General features: G+C 46.6%; 1 long non-coding RNA gene across 1 annotated transcript; it reads left to right on the top strand.

Annotated features, from left to right (window-relative positions):
- The first annotated feature begins 207 nt into the window (after window positions 1-207).
- LOC129654043 (uncharacterized) lies at window positions 208-3,885 on the top strand. The gene is made up of 2 exons (XR_008715354.1): window positions 208-357; window positions 3,807-3,885. It is a non-coding gene; the product is annotated as an uncharacterized LOC129654043 (long non-coding RNA).
- Window positions 3,886-7,324: the final 3,439 nt, after the last annotated feature.

A 7,324-nucleotide genomic window follows, 5' to 3' on the forward strand; every position in this document is an offset into this window, starting at 1 on the left:
TATATATACATGTCCCTTGATGAAAAATTCTAAACTTTTAAATGCCGAAACTACCAGACTGAGTGAATAGGACTGACTAATGCTCTGAACAGGCTTGATTTTAAGTTAAGTGAGCATGACGAGCACGTTGTTAAAAACTCAAACCTGATTAAATCTCTGATGAAGCACAGCTTGATAAATGCCAGGTGACCACAGCTCTGTGAAAGCAAATGCAGAGTGCAGAGCCAGGAGATTTCCTGTGGGGGCTGGAAGCCTGGGCCCAAAGAAGGCGACGTGGGTCACCACGTGGTTCGTCCTGACAGTGCTGTCCTCCACGGGGAGGCGTCCTACCCACGCCCTGGAGTCTCTTTTATTCAGGTATTTACTGAAGAGTGGGAGGATGAAGAAGTTGTGATGGGATCACTCGCTGTAGGGAAACTCACTTGTTCTGGGCCAAATCTTCACTGAATGAATTTCAGATTACAAAAATAAACTTTTCAAACACTTCTGCCCAGAGTTGGTAAATGGAAGTGTGGCTTCTAGAACTCTTATAAATCGTGTCATTGGGTTTATTCATTTGTTCAGCCATGAAGTCATTTATTTTATCACTGGTCCATTCCTTCACCAAATGTTTATTCTATATCTACCATATGCCCCGCCTTGAAAATGCAAGGTTAAACACTATGGAGTCATGATGTAGGTCTAGTTGGAGAGACAGACTTGTGCTTTCAACTATTGTGATGCCATGTTCATCAAGCTGTGCTCCCGGGTGCTAAGGAAACATGGGGGAAGGGCACTTAACTTAGTCGGGCACTGGACCAGAGAGGGACTGAGGAGGTGGCACCACTCAAGATAAATTGTAAAAGGTGAGGATTAGGTTGGAGGAGATACTCTGATGGGAGAAACAGCATGGTGCTATGAAAGGGCATAGAACTTTCAGAAGCGGTGAGAACTTGGGTGCTGGAATTCAGGATGTGTTCCTATAGGGAACAAGAGGAGAAGAGCTGGAAAGATAGCCAGGGGCCTGGTTATGAAGTCTCATGTAATGTGCTAAGAAGAGGAGGATGGTGAAAATGAGTGGAGGATGAGACGCAGGAATATGATGTAGTCAGATTTGCGTTTAGGGAAGAGCGCCTGGCAGCTCTGAGGAGAGTGTCCTGGAGGGGAGGGAGGCTGGATGTAGATGGGACGGGAGGAAGCCAGAGAAGATGAGCTTAACATCTGAATGGGGCTATGGACAAAGATGCTCTTTTTCTTTTCATTTTTTAAATCGAAGTGTAGTTGCTGTGGGCTTCCCTGGTGGCTCAGCGGTAAAGAATCTGCCTGCAGTGCAGAAGACGAACATTAAATCCCTCAGTCAGGAAGATCCTCTGGAGAAGGAAATAGCAACCCACTCCAGTATTCTTGCTTAGAAAATCCCATGGAGAGAGGAGCCTGGTGGGGTTGCAAAAGAGTCACACAACTTCGTGACTAAACAACAACAATAGTTGCTGTACGATATTATGTGTTACAGGGGGACAATATATTGATACACAATTTTAAAGTTTACACTCCATTTATCATTATAAAATATGGGCTATATTCCCCGTGTTGCACAATATACCCTTGAACCTTACTTTCTACCTAGAAGTTTGTACCTCTTAATCCCCTACCTCTATATTGCCTTTCCTTGCTCCTCTCTCCCGACTTGGCCACCACTGGTTTTTGTCTATGAAAGATGCTCTTTTGAAGAACAGACTAGCTTTGGGGAAAAACTAAGGTTGATTTTAAGTTGCGTGAGAGCATTTCATAAATTCAGAATTTATTCAGTTCACCTGAAAAAAGTGTTAAGGAAATATTAGGAAAGCAGCAAACATGGAAGGCTGTTGGTGGTGGCCGCAACATGTTCTCCTGGCTCCAAAAGAGTTTGTGGACTGAGAATAGATGGAGGCTAGGACTGCATTTAATATGCAGTTTTGTATTGTTGTCATCTGCTGTGATTATAGGCTTGGCTCCTGGTTTTTCATTCAGAGCCATTTATTCAGAAAATCTCTTATTCAGAATTTGAGTTCATTCCTCGTTAATTCACTGGCAATTTTCTGTAGCCCAGTGATTGAATTACCTAATCGCACCTGCCTGAAATGATTAACATAAGAGGAAGCCATGGGGTTGTATTTGATATAAATGATTTGTTTCCTGAAGTTGTAATTTTATTAAAGGGGGACCCAGTGAACCACCTTCGCAAACAAAGGCGAGGTCCTGGCTTCTGGGAGGTTAATGAATGATTAGCAGCTGACAAATGGCAATATGAGGGGGTATGGAGGTGAGGCTTAAGGAGGATGGAGGCACTCCTCAGGTGGTAGATCAGCAGCCCTAGGAAAGTGGATCAGAGAGAGAGAGAAGTGCGGAGAAGACCCACACGGGGCTCAGGAACTCATATTCCAACTCAGCCTCAATCCTACTGCTTGGGTTATTCCCAAGTTGATCTAGTAGTGGTGAAAGTGAAAGTCACTCAGTTGTGTCCAGCTGTTTGCAACCCCATGGACTATACATTTCATGGGATTCTCCAGGCCAGAATACTGGAGTGGGTAGCCTTTCCCTTCTCCAGGGGATCTTCCTAACCCAGGGATCAAACCCAGGTCTCCTGCATTGCAGGTGGATTCTTTATCAGCTGAGCCACAAGGGAAGCCCAAGAATACTGGAGTGGGTGGCCATTCCCTTCTCCAGGGGAATCTTCCCAGCCCAGGGATTGAACCCACATCTCCTGCATTGCAGGCAGATTGTTTACCGTCTGACGCACCAGGGAAACCCTGCTTTATTCCTTCTATTCTAGAGGAAATTGGGTCTCGGTGGCTCAATGCTGCCCGTCACCAGAGTGCCATTCTAGGAGTCCTCTCCTGGGACACTCATAAGTCACTTATGTGACCGCTCATTGAGGGACAGGTACAAGTGCAGGTAGAGGGGCAGGCAGGTGAAGGATAATTTTCTATTGAGAAGAAAAGGCATCTAAGTGCTACTCAAATCCCACTGTTAGGACAAGTGTACTGAAAAGAATGGTTTGGTCTCCACTTATGAAATACGCTTTCCCCACCTCTGACCTAACCTTCTCCATATAAGGCCCGTTGGCTGACACTAAGGGTGCCTACACCAGACACATGGGAAACTTTCTTGGGGAGTTTTTACAGTACAGATTCACAGGCTCCACCCCTCGCCAACAGAAGTCGATTCCCCATGAGGTTGTAGGAGATTCCCAGTGGTTTGGATGTAGTTGGTCTGAGAGGTGGCCCCTCCCCTTTCCCTCCGCCCACCCTCCGCCACCACCGCCTCCCTTCTGACCTTCCGGGCTGAAGGAAGATCACCCTGGCCCCGCAGCCCTGGCCACTAGAGCCCGCCTCCATACCCACGGTTCCTTGGAGGGAACCCCACTGCAGTTCTGCGTGTGCAGGCTCTGGGTCAGAGCAGAGAACTGGGCAAGGCCTGGGAAGGGGGTTCAGCTTCCACCCAAAGCCCTTCAGAGACCTGCCCTGTTGGCCTCCACCTTGGGACCCTTGGAGTCACTTTGCTAAGCTGACTGGTGGGGGCAGGGATGTCATAAGAGGACCCATTTCATGAACAGAGAATATTCTAGAGAGCAGAGGTCTATTCAGGGACCTGTGGGACTTCTACTTCTGGTGAGATCCTGGGCTCAGTCGAGTGGGTACCAGAGGCAGAGCAGAGGGACCCGTGTCTGTGGGTCTCCTTGTATAGACGATGAGTCCACGTGGCTGTCTCTGCTCCGCTCAGGGGCTCCACATCTTGGCCAGGTCCCCTAATCCTTAATGGATCTGGGACCATCTGTTTGTTTTCAGGTACACCGTCTGCACTCTGCGTACATCTCAAGGCTGCCTGATGAGGAAATAATAGCAGCATTGGGAGGCCTTTGGCCAGTTCCCAGGTTCCTTCGCAGAGTCCATGTCAGGACCTTCCTGATCAGAACATCAGTACAAGTGACTTTAGACTCTCTTCCCAACTAAAGGCCCCTAAAGTTAAACAGTGAGCTCAGAGGATTAATTTCCCACTTCCCCACTTGGAAGCAGCATCCATGGCTATAAATGTAAAAAAGAAATAAGTAATCCTCTGTATAAATTCACTTCTGCTGCAAACTCATGTGTTTCCCAGACATTTTGTTTACACATCTGCTCATGGAACTACTATATCCGAGCTAGGGTGCTGGCATGCCTAATTTAAGAACAAAATTTAGATTGTAAGCTGGAATTGTTGCTGCAGCCATATCTGTTCATCCTGAACTCGCTTCACACACACGACAAATGCCTTGTACAAGCAGGAGCAGCTGCACTAAAGCCAAATAACCCACAGGGACATTCTAGTGACTAGCCCTCAGTAACCTCAGTCTAGGGACATACAGGTATGTACGTGTACCCCGGGCCACCCTGAGTCCCACCCCGCTTCCTCCTCTGGTCTCTCTCACTAAATAGATCATTTAAAATACCATCACAAGGCTCCTGATTTTCCTGGCCATCATCATCTTTTCCATTAACATCATTATCCCATTCCAGGGCCCATTAGAACTCCTACTGTAATGAGAAGTTTGAGTGTAGCTGTTCATTACGTCCCTGGTCACCCACAGCTCCCCCCAGCTGTCGTGATGAATGCGCTGCATACAATTCTCACCTGTTTCACATTGTCCCTCTTGCTTCCATTAAGATGATCATCTTCTCCCCCTCCCCACTCTGTAGTCATCACCTCATTACAACTCCATTACCTTTTAGCATCATCTACATTATAACTCCATTACCTTTCCCATCACCACCATTACCTGCCTTATCACCCCCTCCACATTTCGGTTGCCCTCACCTTCTCCTTTACAGCCACCAGCTTTTCAATTACAGGTCCATTATCTTTATTATTACCTCGGTTACAATCATAATTGTCCCCATAACAATTTCCATGTCTTTTGCCACCCTTCTGCAATGCAAGACCCTGGCCACCTTTGAAAAAGCTATTACATACTAGATACTCCAACATCTCCACAAATGTTAGAAGCCCCTTCCTTTCCTGCATCAGATCGCCTGTGATAATGTTAAACACAAAAGATCTGCTTCTTTTCCATGGCGATTTCACTAGTGCCTTTGTTCCTCTTATTTACAGCTCACAGCTCCATCCTCATTTCTCTTTTGGGAACTGCCAAATGGTAATAATCCTCCTCTGAAAGAGACACCAACATCTCATCTGTTCAGCCCTCTGTTACACTGCTTCTCTCCTATCCAAGTACTAACCAGGCCTGACCCTGCTTAGCTTCTGAGATCAGATGAGATCGGTAGGCCTATAGACTATAGTTGCCTCTCTGACTCCATGCATCCTAACTACCAATCTCTTCTTCAAAGTAGTTCAAGGCACTATTGACATAACCAGCCAGGCATATTGCATTTCTGATATCCCAGTGTGTGTATCTGGGGGGAGTCAAGTTGTTTACTTTTGTTTTATCCATTCAATGGTAAGTTCACGGTGGACTAGACCTCATTTCCTTTCCGGAGCACACAGCAGCTGGTCAGAGTTAGCATTCAAGAGAGGGTGGTTGATCGAATGGCTCTTCTTTTATCTTTACACCCAGAGTCTATTGCTGTCGCATTGGTCACTATCAAAACCTCATCAATACACTCCTTATGGTTTCATCACCTCAAGCTCCTCCTCTTTGAGAACAGCTACATTTGCTCTTCCAGATCTAGCCATTATCTCAGTAATTATCATGGCTTCAATGGCAGTAGCTCCATTACAACTCCATTACCTCTTCTTGATCATGGAGAGATAGGTCACTCCACCACGGTGCCCTGCGCCTCTTCCAGAACAGCCCTCAGCCCCTCAAGAAATTACCGAGTCTGTGCAGCCTGTCTCCCTGGTAGTCATCCATCACTGCACAAGCGATGCTTACAGTCTTGCCTGAATGTGCCAAGGTTTGAATGACAGAAGGTGGCTTTTCCTTCCTGGTGTCTTGCTGTGTGATTTCAGACACATCTTTAAGGGTAGTGCTTATGTGAGGAACTCTGGATTCAGACTCCCTGGGTTTAAACCCCTAGTCTGCCACTTACTAAGTTGTTTGAACCTTGTGTGCGTGTTAGTCTTTCAGTCGTGTCCAACTCTGGGACCCCATGGACTATAGCCTGGCAAGAATACTGGAGTGGGTTGCCATTTCCTTCTCCAGGGGATTTTCCCGACCCAGAGATCAAACACAGGTCTCCCGCACTGCAGGCAGATTCTTTACCGTCCTAGCCACCAGGGAAGCCCTATTGTTTGACCCTGGGCAACTTAATTTAGCTTTCCTGTAGCTCAATTTCCTTATTTGTAGAATGGAGTTAATAACAATACACAAGAACTGTGGTGCTGGAGAAGGCTCTTGAGAGTCCCTTGGACAGCAAGGAGATCAAACCAGTCAATCTTAAAGGAAATCAACCCTGAAGACTCATTGGAAGGACTGATGCTGAAGCTGAAGCTCCAATACTTTGGCCGCCTGATGCCAAGAGCCGACTCACTGGAAAAGTCCTCGATGCTGGAAAAGATTGAGGGCAGGAGGAGAAGGGGGCGACAGAGGATGAGATGGTTGGATGGTATCATCAGCTCAATGGACATGAGTCTGAGCAAACTCCAGGAGATTATGAAGGACAGGGAAGCCTGGCATGCTGCAGCCCATGGTCTCACCAAGAGTTGGATACAACTGAGCAACTCAGCATAAATAACAACAACAATGCCTATAATTACTGGCTGTTAGTAACAATACCTATTTATTATGAGTAAATGAGTTAATGCCTAGAAAGTAGTCAAAACAGCACTTAGCAGATAGAAAGCACTTCATAAATCTTAATTCTTCTCAGGGCTCCATTTTCTCCTCGCCAGAAGAAGAGGGTTAGACTAGAATAATCTCTGAAGTCCTATACCGAACATTTGATGTGTCTGTGTTTCTGGTACCAGATCATCAGAGTCCTTTCAGAGTTTCAGCATCATGGTTCTTCAATCATTTCCCAGCTTTGCTGTTGTCTGCTGACTCGGCTGGGGAGCGTGGCACTCCGTTGGCCCACAGCCACAGTTGTTCTGCAAGTGGAGTGATCTCTAGGCATTTTCTTCTCTGTGCTTAATGAAAGACTTGTTGCGGTTTTGCTGTGGCTGAACTATGCTTAGCTGCACACACATAGGTTCAGCTACATGGCCTCCCAAGCCGCCCTGCCTGCTAGTCTTGTCCTCCTGTCTGTCTCTCTCCTCTTTAATCTCCTAAGCAATGGTGAGAGTTCACAGATGGTAACTGGATGCACCTGTCTTTTGCGTGGGAACTCTCTAATCAGCATGGGCTTCTCCAGGCCACATCATGAAGGAGAAA

The sequence above is a fragment of the Bubalus kerabau genome, chromosome 5, assembly GCF_029407905.1.
Source record: "Bubalus kerabau isolate K-KA32 ecotype Philippines breed swamp buffalo chromosome 5, PCC_UOA_SB_1v2, whole genome shotgun sequence".
Classification (NCBI taxonomy): Eukaryota; Metazoa; Chordata; class Mammalia; order Artiodactyla; family Bovidae; genus Bubalus; species Bubalus kerabau.